Here is a 16,578-nt window from a genome sequence, read left to right as displayed (position 1 = left end):
TTACCGTGATTTATCTGAGAGCCAGGTGCAGTCATCAAAAGAGCCACATCTGGCTCTAGAGCCATAGGTTCCCTACCCCTGCCCTAGGGGAATCAGGGTAACACAAGGCACACTGACAAAGCTTAACCTATTACTACTATAACAATCTACAAGGTTAATATAGTTGGCTTCTCTTTCTTCCCCTACATTTACATGTGTATGCTTTCTTTTGTATTTCAAGTTACCATTACATATTTGTATTGTTACATTTGAAACAATTGTATTGTTGATAATAGAGGTATTTATTGTTATTATTCATTATAAATAGTGTCATTTCTATTGATATTTGTATTGCTCCATTTGTAGTGTAATAATGTCCATTGTCATTTCTGTATTATTATTATTTATTTCACTAACTGCTTCTTTGCTATCACTTTTACGATCATATTTGTACATATTTGGCTTCACGGTGGCAGAGCGGTTAGTGCGTCTGCCTCACAATACGAAGTTCCTGCAGTCCTGGGGTCAAATCCAGGCTCGGGATCTTTCTGTGTGGAGTTTGCATGTTCTCCCCGTGAATGCGTGGGTTCCCTCCGGGTACTCCGGCTTCCTCCCACTTCCAAAGACATGCACCTGGGGATAGGTTGATTGGCAACACTAAATTGGCCCTAGTGTGTGAATGTGAGTGTGAATGTTGTCTGTCTATCTGTGTTGGCCCTGCGATGAGGTGGCGACTTGTCCAGGGTGTACCCTGCCTTCCGCCCGATTGTAGCTGAGATAGGCGCCAGCGCCCCCCGCGACCCGGAAAGGGAATAAGCGGTAGAAAATGGATGGATGGATTTGTACATATCCTATTTGCTGATGTTGTTCTGTTGTTGTTATTGTTGTGTTTGCTTTTGTTGTTGTTGTCTGTCTGTCTTATCCACCTATTGTCCCTGCAATTTCCCCTTCTGTCTTCCTTTTTTTCTCTTTCTATCCCCTCCTGTTCCGGCCCTGTTGCACCTAATAATGATTTAAATCAATTTAATAAAGTCAAATACAAATAAGGCAACAAGCTAATTATCCCACACTTCTCTTTTGTAAAGTAAATTGGTACAGTTGATATGGGCAGCTACATCCACAATATGATTTGCCTGAGTAGCTGGACAGGACATTTTTTTTTTCAAATATATTAAAAATAGCAATATTTTCCCTACCCCTATCATATACGTGATGTTTTCCCATACAAATCTGCCTTTGTAGGAAATGTTGGCGCATATTACCAACAATAACTGAGTTACAATGCACATGAGACCTTGTTTACGCCATGGCTGTCATGTTTTTTAGTCTTTCTGCACTGCGAAAAGTCAGTGTTCAAAAACAAGAAAAAAAAAAAAAAAAAAATTAGGGGTATTTTATTCGAACTAAGCAAAATTATCTGCCAATAGAACAAGAAAATTTGGCTTGTCAAGACTTTCAAAAACAAGTAAAATTTGCTAACCGCAATGAACCCCAACATACCTTAAAATAAGTATATTGTCACTAATAACAACTGTACTACTATATGAGTACGTATTTTCTATTGTTTCATTGAAAATAAAACAGCAAGGTCCATTTGGCTGTCATCTGTTTTTTTTTTTTTTTTACATGCTTGGAATTGTCATGTCTGTGATCATGTTTTAGTTTGAGTCATGTTCTGTTTGGTTTTTGGACACTCAGTTCCTGCTTTTTTACTTTTTTGTTTTGTCACCATAGCAACCATTAGTTTCACCTGTTTCACATTTGGAGTCACGCACCTGTTTTCACTAATCAAGTCACTATTATTTAAACCGATAATTGCCAGGAAGTCAGCATGGCGACTTTACCTCTGCTCACTTCATGTCATGCTACGTCGGATACCCATGCCGGTTCATAGTTATGCTTCTTGCCATGCCACGTAAGTTTTGTTTTGTTATGTCAAACTTATCGAGTTCTGTTTCATGCTCATAGTTTCTGCCTTTGTGCAAGTTTTTGTTTCATTAGCCAAGTTTTTTCTTACTTCCGCCTTGTGCGCGCCTTTTGTTCCTTTTTTAGAGTAATTAATAAATATGTCACGCCTTGCCCAGCTCCAACTTTCCTTTGCATTCCGGGAAAACAAACCCCAGAGTCCACGCAGTGACAGGAATAAGTAGTTATTACTTTAAAAAAGTAGTTTTATACTTGTGAGTGTTGATGACACAGCTTTGCAACAGTTGATATTCTAATTTCAAGCACGTTTTACTCAATATAGGTCATCAAATCTCAGCAACAAGCTGTAATATCTTACTGAGATCATTTAGGACCAAAACGCTTAAAACAAGTAAAACACTAACATAAAATCTGCTTAGTGAGAAGAATGATCTTATCAGACAGAAAAAAAGCAAATATCACCCTTATTTGAGATATTTAATCTTACTTAGATTTCAGTTTCTGCAGTGTGGTTATGTTTTTATAAACACTTTGACATATGCAATGTGCTTTTTCATGTGGTATTTACTTTGCAATGTCAATTATGGCAACATGGTGAGGGGATTGACAGTCCACAACCAGTACTTATTATTAGCTGCCGCTGAATCCTCTAAGCCTCTTAATTCTTTAAAACATGGAAGCCTCATACTGTTTTATAATTACAAAGTCATAATTTAGTCCATAGAGCATGACAATTCATTTTGCTGATTGCTCCCTTCCCTTCCACCGACCTTCCACGTATCTCTCGTTGACTGTTTAGAACGCAAAAGGCAAGGGAAAAAAATAATTATGTCCGATGTATTAATTCAACACAATGAATCCTGTACTCAAGTCAGTGGAGTGAATAATTAAAATTAGCCGATAAAACTTTCATCAGAATTACTTTGCCGAAATTGCTGAACAGACGTGTCACTTTAATGAAAATCCACAGCCAGGCGCCGCTCTCTGTCGGATGGAAATATTATTCCCCAGACATGTTCTTAATTTGCTTGTAAATACTCTGCAAGGGTGGGGGTGCGTGGGCGGCGAGAGGAAGAGCTGCTTGTCACACTTCGTGACTTAATTTCTCCCTCTGCAAGCATTAATAACTATCTACAGTATTTCACAACACTCCATTGTTAGAGCAAATCCCAAGGAGGACTTAACATGCACGCCTCTCTCTATTTAAAGAAAAACAAAACAGTCTCCATCACAAGTCCCACTGTTTTAAACGCCGCATAAGCTCTCATTTGTTGCGAATCATTAACCTTTTGACAACGTTCAAAGATAGGATACAGCAGACTTGGATAAGATCATGTAAAATCAATCTTTGCTGCACGTGACGTCGGGTCCGGTTGCAAGCTAAATACCGGCTCAAACACTAAGCGGGAAAACAAGCACTAAAGCAGCACTCAACCAAACTGTCTCTAGGTACACTAGTTCCAATTTTCCATGCCTACGAAGCAAGCATGCCTGGTAGAAAGAGCTTAAATGTAAGGCTTCACTTTTCAAAATGTGTGAGCACGATGCTAATTTACATGGGATTTGCCATATACACGCTACGGATTAGCATTAGCAATTTTACACGGCGGTTTCAACACTTCCAAATTTGGTAATGAAAGCAACAACTAAAATGCACATTATATTCAAAACCCTGGTGTACAATAAGTACAATACTTGTAGGACTCAACAAAAGACAATGGCAACACACCTACAGGTGAACAAAGTGAAATGATTGCATACCTGCAAATGATACTCAGAAGTGTAAGAAAACAAAATATATCAACTGACCAGATGTTATATTTTGTCCATCAACACCACAGTTATCAGCTCACTGTTAAATGCTGTTTAAAAATATACAAACACCGTTTCCATGTGAGTTGGGAAATTATGTTAGATCTAAATATAAACGGAATACAATAATTCGCAAATCCTTTTCAACCCATATTCAATTGAATGCACTACCAAGACAAGATATATGATGTTTAAACTCATAAACTTTGTTTTTTTTTTTGCAAATAATAATTAACTTAGAAATTTATGGCTGCAACACTTGCCGAAGTAGTTGGGAAAGGGCATGTTCACCACTGTGTTACATCACCTTTTCTTTTAATATCACTCAATAAAAGTTTGGGAACTGGGAAAAACTAATTGTTGAAGCTTTGAATGTGGAATTCTTTACCATTCTTGTTTCATGTAGAGCTTCAGTCGTTCAAAAGTCCGGGGACTCCACTGTCGTGTTTTACACTTCATAATGCGCCACACATTTTCGATAAAAGACAGGTCTGGACTGCAGGTGGGCCAGGAAAATACCCGCACTCTTTTTTTTACGAAGCCACGCTGTTGTAACACGTGCTGAATGTGGCTTGGCATTGTCTTGCTTAAATAAGCAGGAGCGTCCACGAAAAAGACGGCGCTTTGATGACAGCTACAGTATATTGTTCCAAAACCTGTATGCATGTTTCAGCATTAATGGTGCCTTCACAGATGTGTAAGTTACCCGTGCCTTGGGCAATAGTGCACCCCCGAACCATCACAGATGCTGGCTTTTGAACTTTGCATCGATAATAGTCTAGATGGTTCGCTTCACCTTTGGGCCGGATGACACAATGTCGAATATTTCCAAAAACAATTTGAAATGTGGACTCGTCAGACCACAGAACACTTTTCCACTTTGCATCAGTCCATCTTAGATGACCTCGGGCCCAGAGAAGCCGGCGGCGTTACTGGATGTTGTTGATAAATGGCTTTCGCTTTGCGTAGTAGAGCTTTAACTTGCAATTACAGATGTAGCGACCAACCGTATTTAGTGACAGTGGTTTTTTAAAGTGTTCCTGAGCCCACGTGGTGATATCCTTTAGAGATTGATGTCGGTTTTTGTTACAGTGCCATCTGAGGGATCGAAGGTCACAGTCATTCGCTTATGTGGAGTGATTTCTCCAGATTATATGAACCTTTTGATGATATTACGGACCGTAGATGTTGAAAACCCTCAATTTCTTGCAATTGCACTTTGAGAAACGTTGTTCTTAAACCGTTTGACTATTTGCTCACACAGTTGTGGACAAAGGGGTGTACCTCGCCCCATCCTTTCTTGTGAAAGACTGAGCGTTTTTTGGGAAGCTGTTTTTATACCCAATCATGGCACCCACCTGTTCCCAATCAGCCTGCACACCTGTACAATGTTCCAAATAAGTGTTTGATGAGCATTCCTCAACTTTATCTGTATATATTGCCACCTTTCCCAACTTCTTTGTCTCGTGTTGCTGGCATCAAATTCTAAAGTTAATGATTATTTGCAAAAAAAAAAAAAAAATATCAGTTTGAACATCAAATATGTTGTCTTTGTAGCATATTCAACTGAATATGGGTTGAAAATGATTTGCACATCATTCCGTTTTATGTGGGCTCTACCGAGGATGTCATTGTGGTTTGTGTTGCGGTTTTTGCAGCCCTTTGAGACATTAGTGATTTAGGACTATATAAATAATCATTGATTGATTGATATTTACATCCAACACAATTTCCCCCCTCATATGGAAATGGGGTTTGTATATTATTAAACAAATTAATGGTAACACCCTAGTATGGGGAACACATTCACCATTAATTAGTTGCTTATTAACATGCACATTAGTAACATATTGGCTTTTAATTAGTCATTGTTAAGTAATTATTAATGCCTTATTTTGCATGGCCTTATTATACAACTAGTAAGCCATTAACTAAGAGTTTTCTCTCAATAACTTCTAATAACCTATATTGCTTATTGGTAACCCTAACCCTAAACCTTATATGTTCTCCTAGTGTCCAATTAACTCTAAATTAAGTCTCTGTTATTTACAATATGTTCTCCATACTAAAGGGTTACCAAATTAACATTTATGAACACGCACGCAAGTACAGAAAATGTGTACCATTCTGTACTGATATCGAAACCCAGGTAACGGGGATTGGTACCATATCAATTGAAATTTAAAAATGTACCCTTCCATAATCTTGTACAGTCCCTCCAGGAATTTGCTACAGTATGTCGCGATCACTCAAATTTATCAAAAGTCCGCAGTTTCCCTGCAGTTTTGGCCAATCAGCTTTTCTTTCTTGTTTAGACGGAGCAGGGACAACAATGTGCAACAACACATCAGTCACGTATGGTCTAGCAGTTAGGATTCCTGGTTTTCATCCAGGCGGCCCGGCTTCGACTCCCAGTATAAGAATTTCTATTTGTACCATTAATTGATTAACGTGGACCCTGACTTAAACAAGTTGAAAAACTTATTGGGGTGTTACCATTTAGTGATGAATTGTACGGAATATGTACTTTACTGTGCTATCTACTAATAAAAGTTTCAATCAATCAATCAAACGTTTGCTTTGTGTTGCAGTGCAAAGATTTTCGGGCTATGGGGCGCAGCCACCTTATACCCATTTTCTCCTGACTACTACAGCCCTCCAGTTCATTCTTTCGGCACCAGCACATTCCTGATAGTTCACCCTTCCAGTCGTGTTTATCTTCTCTGCCCTGGCTCTACTAACGCTTCTCATCCCTGTGGCTCTGCCCCGGCTTTGCCGTGGACCGTTAACTGTTTCCTCTCCACACCTTTTGTGTGCATTTTCAGTTTCTCCACACTTTTTGTGTGCACCCTTAGTTATTTTTCTGCGCTACTTTTTAAGTGTGCTTTTTGTTATTACTCTTCTTATTACTCTCTGCTTTTGGGTCATAGTCCAGCAGAAGCCGATGGAGACCATATCAACTCTTTATGGCTTAATCCCCTTCCTATTCCTGTCTAGCCCTCAGCCGTACTATATAAACATTACTTACTAGTTTACATGTATTTATATATTTAAGGGCCTTCTGAAATTAGATTTCCTTATTTAAACGGGGATAGCAGGTCCATTCTATGTGTCATACTTGATCATTTCGCGATATTGCCATATTTTTGCTGAAAGGATTTAATAGAAAACATCCACGATAAAGTTCGCAACTTTCAATGCTAATAGAAAAGCCCTGCCTTTACCGGAAGTCGCAGACGATGACGTCACATGTTGACGGCTCCTCACATATTCACATTGTTTTTAATGGGAGCCTCCAACAAAAAGTGCTTTTCGAAACCGAGAAAACGACAATTTCCCCATTCATTTGAGCGAGGATGAAAGATTTGTGTTTGAGGATATTGATAGCGACGAAAAAAAAGTAAAAAAAAAAAAAAACGCCTTTACATTGGGACGGATTCCGATGTTTTAGAGACATTTACTAGGTTAATTCTGGGAAATCCCTTATCTTTCTATTGTGTTGCTAGTGTTTTAGTGAGTGAAATAGTACCTGATAGTCAGAGGTGTGTGTCCACGGGTGTCTTGATGCGCAGTGTCTCAGGGGAGTCGACGACAGCTATGGACGGGGCAAGCTCAGCTTTTCTCCGGCAAGAACTGACTTTTTAACCACAATTTTCTCACCGAAACCTGCTGGTTGACATTCTGTCATGATTCATGTTTGCTTGACCGCGCTCTGATCCATAGTAAAGTTTCACCTGCAGGAATTTTAAACAAGGAATCACCCTGTTTGTGTGGCTAAAGGCTAAAGCTTTCCAACTCCATCTTTCTACTTTGACTTCTCCAATATTAATTGAACAAACTGCGAAAGATTCAGCAACACAGTTTTCCAAAATATTGTGTAATTATGCGGTTAAAGCAGACGACATTGAGCTGTGTGCGTACGTAGCGCTCATACTCCCTAAAAACCTGTGACGTCTCGCGTGCATGTCATCATTACACGATGTTTTCAAGACGAAACTCCCGGGATATTTAAAATTGCAATTTAGTAAACTAAAAAGGCCGTATTGGCATGTGTTGCAATGTTAATATTTCATCATTGATACATAAACTATCAGACTGCGTGGTGGGTAGTAGTGGCTTTCAGTAGGCCTTTAATCTTCATTTATCCAGGGTAAGGAAATTAAGATTATATTTTCATTGGCAATGCTGACCTAGCATAGAGGTAACGTGTACATGTTGGACATGTTAAAGTGTGATAATAATCTTTGTCGCTCGTTACAAAAATTAGATCACTCTAATCAGATCATAAACGATTATATGATCGTGATCATAGCCCAGTTCCACGATCAAACATGGCGTAACTGTCTTTTAGAAGTTACCAGAGCAGTAAACAGTAGGGAAAAAACGATGTTCGGTATAATCCGTACATTGAAACAATCCGCCTTTATTAACCGTGATCCGTTTGTGTACCTTTACGTGTGTTTTTGTGAAAGTGTTTGTGTCACCTTGTGTGCGCGACCTGTTCCACAGCACGAAAATCAGGCTTGTCACAACATTAACGGGAAAGATATTTGGTACAAAACGGATAGACTAACTCTAGCACAACATTTAGAAGGAGCGAGTAATCCTGTCCTGAATGCGGACTTGCAGGCACTCACAGGAGTCTTTATTAGTCCCGACTGGGATGATAAACACACCCACTAATATAATCAGAAAAAGGCATTATTATATCTTAATCTTTTTATTTTCAACAAACGTTTTGTTTATGTGTCTGCAACGATTCAACTCCTCTGGTATAACAGGTACTAAAAACAACTCTATAGACCCTTTGTGTTCAAATCATTTTTGAGTTTGTGGATAAAAATAACATTTTCTTCCTGAAATAATCATTAAACGTATTTAATGTGTTAGTACACCTTATTTTACAGTACATAAAATTCAAACTGCACTTTAAAGGGGAACATTATCACAATTTCAGAAGGGTTAAAACCAATAAAAATCAGTTCCCAGGGGCTTGTTTTATTTTTCAAAAGTTTTTATTTTTATTTTACCCATCCCGGAATATCACAAAAAAAAAGCTTCAAAGTGCCTGATTTTCGCTATCTGCGAAGCCACTGTCCATTTCCCTGTGACGTCACATAGCGATGCCAATACAAAAAGATGGTGGATAGCACAGCAAGATATAGCGACATTAGCTCGAATTCAGACTCGGATTTCAGTGGCATTCAACAGATTACGCATGTATTGAAACGGCTGGTTGGAGTATGGAGGCAGATAGCGAAAACGAAATTGAAGAAAAAACTGAAGCTATTGAGCGAATAGCTATTGGCGCTATTCTGCCATGTTTGCCTTAGCATCACCGGTAAAATGTGCAGACCAACGATCGAAAGTTTCGCATCTTGTGACACAGGTTCAACTTAAATCCGTCGATTGGTAAGTGTTTGTTTGGAAACTTTGGATGCAAATACAGCTACAAATGTACATACAGCTAGCCTAAATAGCATGTTAGCATCGATTAGCTGGCAGTCATGCCGCGACCAAATATGTCTGATTAGCACATAAGTCAATAAAATCAACAAAAATAACCTTTGTGATTTCGTTGACTTTATCGTTGGGAATGCCTCTGCTTTGAGTGTCGCAGGATATCCAGGCATTCTTGCCAACTCTGTGCCACGTCTGTCATAGCATCCCCGGTAAAAACCAAACGAGGGACTTTCGCATCTCTTGACACTGGAGCAACTTGAATATGTCGATTGGTATGTGTTTGTTTGGCATTAAATGTGGGTGGACAGAAAGGCTGGATGCAAATATAGGTACAAATGAGGCATAAAGATGCAATATGTACATATAGCTAGCCTAAATAGCATGTTAGCATCAATTAGCACGGCATGCTAATCGATGCACATTCTATGTAAATCAACTTGAATCCGTCGCTGATCGTGTTGTTACACCCTCCGACAACACACCGACGAGGCATGATGTCTCCAAGGTACCGGAAAACAGTCGAAAAAAAGGAAAATAACGGAGCTGATTTGACTTGCTGCGTGTAATGTGGTAGAGAAAATGGCGTTGACTACCTAGGTGACGTCACGTTCTAACATCATCGCTCTGAGAGTGATAAATAGAAAGGCGTTTAATTCGCCAAAATTCACCCATTTAGAGTTCGGAAATCGGTTAAAAAAAAAAAAGGTCTTTTTTCTGCAACATCAAGGTATGTATTGACGCTTACATAGGTCTGGTGATAATGTTCCCCTTTAATGCATTCTTATTAAACATAAGATACAGTATTTGAGTTTTTAAAAAAACTCCACAATATGGCTCATCACTTGCCATTTTACAAACCACTGGTGAGAAGCACTGATGTATACAAGTAATTAAATAATAAAAATATTAATTTACCAATTTTAAGTGTTGTTTAGTAAATGTTAACTTGAAGTAAAAGTCGTGTAGTATTTACAACACCAAATGATACGTTTACTGCAATTGCACATTTTGCCGACAAAAAATAACAATAGAACTTTCAGAGGAAAAAAAGTTGTCTTTACTCCGACAAAAAATATCGGAAGAAAAAGCAAAACAATGGACTTAAAACCGAAGTACGGACGTAGCGTGGGTTATCTGGTCTCTTGCACCTCTAGTAAGCACACTTATAGATATGAAAAAAAATTATAGCAACAGTAGGATTGCAACGGATCCCACTATAATACTGCATGGGACAATTCCACATCAATTTAGAAAAAATTATTGTGATTTTAATCGAGATTGGATGCTATGAAAAAATTAATCCTGATCATTTTTTTGCCGTATCGCCCAGCCTAGTTCGTAATGTATAAAAGGTAAAAATGTGTTGGAAGATAAATGAATGTATGAGATGGACAAACACATTTTGAATGTAAAAGATACACAAAGAATGTCTGGAGCTTGTGGACAATAAAAAAAGCTTTCGGTGGTATTTCTTGTTGTTATTATCAAGTCTAGCCCTCAGCTAGACTTGATAATAACAAGTCTAGCTGAGGGCTAGACTTTATTATTGTCCATTTTTAATATGTACAAGACATAAGAACTGAAATTACCTTTTCAGCACAGTACCACTATGAGTTGACATACATTACAGGGAGACAAGAACAGGACCGCCGACGGGTCCTTTGTCTCAGGCTGGATTCCTGGGCGGGGGTCTAGACTGAGGCCATGGAAAAAAACCTAATAGCCATAGCACATAAACATGTTCCATACAGTCACAAAACATACAACAGACGCAATTTTGCATTTGTCTGGTACATAAAATTTAAACTAGAATAGTAACATGAGTGCATAATGCTAGATTAGTAGATCAACTCTGACACATTTTGGTTTTTAAAATGATCAACCCCCTCTAGAAAACAAGTAACGAACCATGTCAGAATTGGATATGACAAAATGCCAAGAACAAAGTGCAGAAACATATATTGATGAAAGCGCAAAGCAGGTAAGATAAAGTGGTCCCAGTATAGTATGCTGTTGAACTGTGAACAATATGAACCATTTTCTGCATAATTTGAAGCTCATCAATTTACTCTGTTAATCAGATATAAGAACGACAACAACATTAAATAATTTCAAAGGACTGTTTCACAGAATACCTCGAACCAACCTACCTCGAATGCTAATAGCTTGTGAAAGAATACTTCCCTGACCAGGTTGTCACCACACTAGAATTTCAGTTGTCGCTACTGATACCTATGAATTTCCTTGGTTCTTGATACCACAGGAAAAATTTAAAGTTATTCAAAGTATCAAGTATTTAACCAACAACTACGCAACAAACCAATGTAAATATCAGTGTTAGCTGCCAAGAGGTAACTATACACCCAAAACAAAACAGCAGGAGGTTTTCTGCCCGCCGTGGTAATGCACACTCCCTGGGCTTGTGGTGGCGGATCGCCAAATAAAATCATCGCACAAGTGATGGGTACTTCTACTCACTGAAAATACCAACAAAGTAGATAAAGTTAATCACAGATCGTTTCTGCTATGTCTTATTCTCTGGCAAAGCAGGCCCGTATGAGGAGTGTTGTGAAGCGCAGTTACGCCCCACCTAAAGTTATGCAAGTCCATGATTATTCCTTTATGAATGAGGGCCAACTTGAAACGGCAAATTCGCGACGAATCAATGTCAAATTTGTGACAAGTATATAAATGGAAACACTGGATATATATATATATTTTTTTAGAAACATCAGGTGCTGACTCAGTGCTCACGGACGGAAAGTGTTGTACAGTATTCTGGACTGACCATACTAAAACATATTAAGTATCAATGTGTTTTTTGCCTGTTAATATCGACTTTGTAAATATACCCAGTGGGCACAGAGATGTTTAATTAACGTTGAAACAACGTTACTTTCCCGTGTTGAAACAACGTTCGATTTGGGTTGAAAATGAAAGTTGGATCAACATTTAAATACCGACGTTGAATCAAGGTCAATGTTTCAACGTTGATTCAACTTTCAGTTTCTACTTAACAGAGACGTTTAATCAACGTTGAAACAACGTTACTTTTACCGTGTTGAAACAACGTTGGATTTTGGTTGAAAATGAAAGTTGGATCAACGTTTAAATACCGACGTTGAATCAACGTCAATGTTTCAACGTTGATTCAACTTTCAGTTTCTACCTAACAGAGACGTTTAATCAACGTTGAAACAACGTTACTTTCCCGTGTTGAAATAACGTTGGATTTGGGTTGAAAATGAAAGTTGGATCAACGTTTAGATACCGACGTTGAATCAACGTCAACGTTTCAACGTTGATTCAACTTTCAGTTTCTACCTAACAGAGACGTTTAATCAACGTTGAAACAATGTTACTTTCCCGTGTTGAAATAACGTTGGATTTGGGTTGAAAATGAAAGTTGGATCAACGTTTAAATACCGACGTTGAATCAACGTCAATGTTTCAACGTTGATTCAACTTTCAGTTTCAACCTAAGATCAACCAACCAATTATCAACATTATATCAACCAATATATAAATATAATTAAAGACAACAAAACATAGTGCATATATAGCTCCAGGCTGAATCCTGTTAATGCAAAATTAAAATTAAGTACAAAGAAAATGGAGAATGTCAATCGATATAATTATTTATTTAGCCTGTGATGCCCATCCTATTCCTCCCTTCCGTCCAGGGGCATATTTCAGTTTATTTTTTATGGCATCATGGACCATCGTTTCCGTCGCCTTCTGGGTATCCAAGACACTAGCTGTAAACAGGCAAAAAGAATACAAATTGATTAAGGGTGCATGTGATTTACCCCAATCAAGTTAATGTAATTATTGAACACACACACAAACACACCTGTGACTAAATCGAGCAGCTTTGTCTCGGCAAAGCTATTTTTTCCCCCTCTCCCCTTCATGTTCAGATTGGACATTAATTAATTTGTCATGAGCCTGAAATTGAACACGCAAGTCATACATGAAGGCCAAAAAGTACGGAATTTTGCATTATTATAATTCTCGATCTAGCACTCATAGATTAGAATTTGGGTCTTACATCGCCTATTTTTAATATATATAAAGAGAAAGAGGAAAATACCTGTCCATGATGGTGCTTAAACAGCTCTTTAAGTCATATCCACGAATCTTTGAGAGCCTGGCTGTCTGCAAATATACAAGAGAATGTGTTTAGCATACACTGGGGGAAGGGGCTGGCAAACACATACATATACATTCAAGTATAGGGCCTGTTTTATTTACACGTGTTTTATCTACACGATTTCATAACCTGAAATTTGTATCTAAATACAATAATATTTCCGATCTAAAAACAGCTACACAATTATAATGTTATAATTACTTACCAGCAAATCTTTCTTGCTTGGTTGAGTTTTTATCAACTCGTCAAGGTCGAGTAGTTCCTCCACTGTCTCCAATTTCTGCACATGGAAGGACAGTTTTATCAAAAAATTATCCTTTTTGGTATCATATGTATCATAGCAAGTGTACTGTGTCGTTCCATATATGCATGAACTGAAATTATTGGTACATTGCCTTGCATTAACGTTCTGCTTTTCAATTACCGGTAGTGGTACATGTACATAGACTTAGGGGTGGACCAGATGAAACGTGGGGGAGGGTATGTTTTTTTTGGGAAAAAAAGAGATTGTTTAGCAAAAACTGAAATATAAATAGTTTGTTCTCCTGACGTATATATATATATATATATATATATATATATATATATATATATATATATATATATATATATATATATATAAAAAAAAGTTTGCTCCGGTAAGCTCTGCAAAAAAGAAAGTTGGTTGCCTTCTTGTGCCAAGAGAAAAAACTTTGTACCCCCCAAAAATTTCTGCGCTCCGTGCAGTCTTTTATTGTGAATCATAAAACATCTTTCAACGAAATCTGTCTGGATATTTTATTGTCATATAGTTTAACATACATGTTGGCCAACAGGTCAACAGTGAAACCATTTGGAAGTTTCAATACTTGACAAAAGCTCTTGTAATAGCAGTAATGGCCTTATCAGTAAAATAAAAAAATAAGTAAAGATCATAGCATTTAATATTACATGGATCCTTTTATGGGCGACCCGTGGACTTGTCTTTTGAGACAAAGCCTTGCTAACAAGTCAAACTAATTAAAAAGTACCTGTACTTAAAATAAACTGGCAACATTTTAAATAAACATTAAAATGAGCCAGGAAAAACCTAACTGACATCTAGACGGGTGTTTTGAAGATCAACATCAAGAGGAAGTAAATTAATACAGTGACTGGTGCGGCTGTAAAACACAATGGGTACAGAACCAAAAAAAAATGGTTTGTTTTGTGTTAGCCTGGATAAACTATTTTTTGCTTTTGGGCAGGTGGGGAAAAAAATTGTTGTCTGCTTGGGGAGAAAAAAAAAGTTTGCTCAGGTCCAGTTTATACATTCAAAATAAACGTTTTCCTGCAACCCTCTTGTGAAAGGGCCAACATTATATCAATATAAATAACCAGTATTATCTCAAGGTACAAACCTGAATCTTTATGGACGTCGATGGTTTTCTTTGCAGTGAAATAGTTCGATTTCCAATTCAAATCTTCGCTCTTAGACTTGCTTGCTAGACTGGAAAGGAAGTACCTCAGCACGCATGCGCACAAGCTTGGCTTTTAGTTCATGCTGCCATCAAGCAGCGGTTTCGTTGCAAACTGTCGCAAATGGCCGATGCGCGCAGAATGTTTGGCAAGTTGAATTGTACACGTTGAAACGACGTTGAAAAGACGTTGAAAAGACGATGTCCCCCAATGATGAAAACAAACCAGATTTGCAACATATGGTGTGGTGGGGTCAGTTGGTTGTGATTTGGTCGGGATATGGTTGAGTGACGTCGCGACGTAATTTCAACCTCACCTCGACGTTGAACTAAGGACGGGTGCCCACTGGGTAGATACTTTGGACAACCCTCATCCCTGACTATGGTTTTAACACAGCTATTTGCAACGTTGATGTAGAACTTGCTGGTTGCAGTGTTATACAAAACAATTGGGATGGAGAAAGCAATCAATCTTTGTGTTTTTACAGGTTGTAACTTATTATAAAAGTCATCTAAAAAGACCGGTGTACCCATCGGATTGCATTTCACACTGACATATAGCAGGTGCAGTGCTAAATATATAATATAAAACTAGCTTACTCTGCAAGTTGCTGTATTCTCACGAGCTTTCACTACTGATCTTGCTGCCTGGTATCCATTTTTTTTTTTGGTTGCAAGTGTTCAGAGTGAATCCTAATTCTTTTTCTCTGGTTAGCAGAGTGCCCAAGAGACTTGGGATAATGAGCTCGGAGGTTAAAAATGTGGAGTGGCTGTCCCAGAAGGTGGTGTTCAGTTTAAGATGGAGAGAAAGAACCACGGAGCCTCCAGAGACTAAGTTAGGACCAAACCTTTGGCAGGATGAATATTATACCTCTATTTGAAAGCAAAGTGTTGCCATTTTGAATTGTGGCTGTAATTGGAACTCAGTGAAGAAATACTTCAGGGGAAAACGCAATTTTCTGTCTCGGCATTCAGCAGTTCAAGTCCCTAAGTTATACGCATTAATCACTTACATGAGCAATTACCTGCATGTATTAATGATGAGGTTCAATGAAAATGATCTTCCAAATCTGATTGGCCCACAGTGTTAATTTTGACAGCAAAATTCGATTTAGTTTTAGTCATAGTCTTTTGACTAAAATGTAATTTAGTTTTAGTCATAATTTAGTTATTCAATTCTTTTTAGTTTTAGTCTAGTTTTAGTTGGCAAAATATCATAAGATTATAGTCGATGAAAACTACAGTAGATTTAGTCGACTAAAGGGTACTGTGTAAACTTTCCCTTCAATTTCTGAAAGTCAAAGCAAAACAGCGGAAAAATCACCGATACAAGTCGTATTTTGATGAAAATCCTTTCTCAAATTTAGTATTTCACGAGTAAGCCGTGTAATAAACGAGATAACGTCGAGTGAGTTGTATGTTGTGGAAAATGCTTACCTGTGTGTGGATTTCGGGGTGATTCGACTGTAAATGTCGCTTCAAGTTTGTTGTTTTTCCCCGTAATCCTCGCGCTGCATTTCTTACACTGCGTCTTGTTATCTTTGTTGTCAAATATAAAATTTCCCCATGTGTCCTCTCTCTTCTTCCTCCCGGGCGTTGACATGTTGTCTTCTGCAGCGCATTCCCGGGTCAGTCTCAAACGCAAACTACGTCTATGTAACTTCCTTACCACGTCGCTCTGATTGGTTCTCTTCCCAACTCCTCCCGCCTCTTCCTAACGAAATGAGTTCCGATTGGATCTCGTCTCTGGCAGACATTTTCGTCTCATTTTTATTCGTTGACGAATATGTCCACTTAAATTATTTTTTT

General features: G+C 38.1%; 1 protein-coding gene and 1 long non-coding RNA gene across 2 annotated transcripts in view; one reads left to right on the top strand and one right to left on the bottom strand.

Annotated features, from left to right (window-relative positions):
• Nucleotides 1-16,578, top strand: part of LOC133550448 (autism susceptibility gene 2 protein homolog) — a 644,977-nt gene that overhangs the window by 449,059 nt on the left and 179,340 nt on the right. The gene's annotated exons all lie outside the window — the stretch shown is intronic.
• On the bottom strand, nt 13,055-14,810 carry LOC133550575 (uncharacterized). Its single transcript, XR_009806319.1, has 3 exons — nt 14,713-14,810; nt 13,274-13,338; nt 13,055-13,128 (listed from the first exon to the last, which is right to left on the bottom strand). It is a non-coding gene; the product is annotated as an uncharacterized LOC133550575 (long non-coding RNA).

This window comes from Nerophis ophidion, linkage group LG04, assembly GCF_033978795.1.
Source record: "Nerophis ophidion isolate RoL-2023_Sa linkage group LG04, RoL_Noph_v1.0, whole genome shotgun sequence".
Taxonomy (NCBI): domain Eukaryota; kingdom Metazoa; phylum Chordata; class Actinopteri; order Syngnathiformes; family Syngnathidae; genus Nerophis; species Nerophis ophidion.
This window is presented reverse-complemented; position numbering and strand designations above follow the sequence as displayed.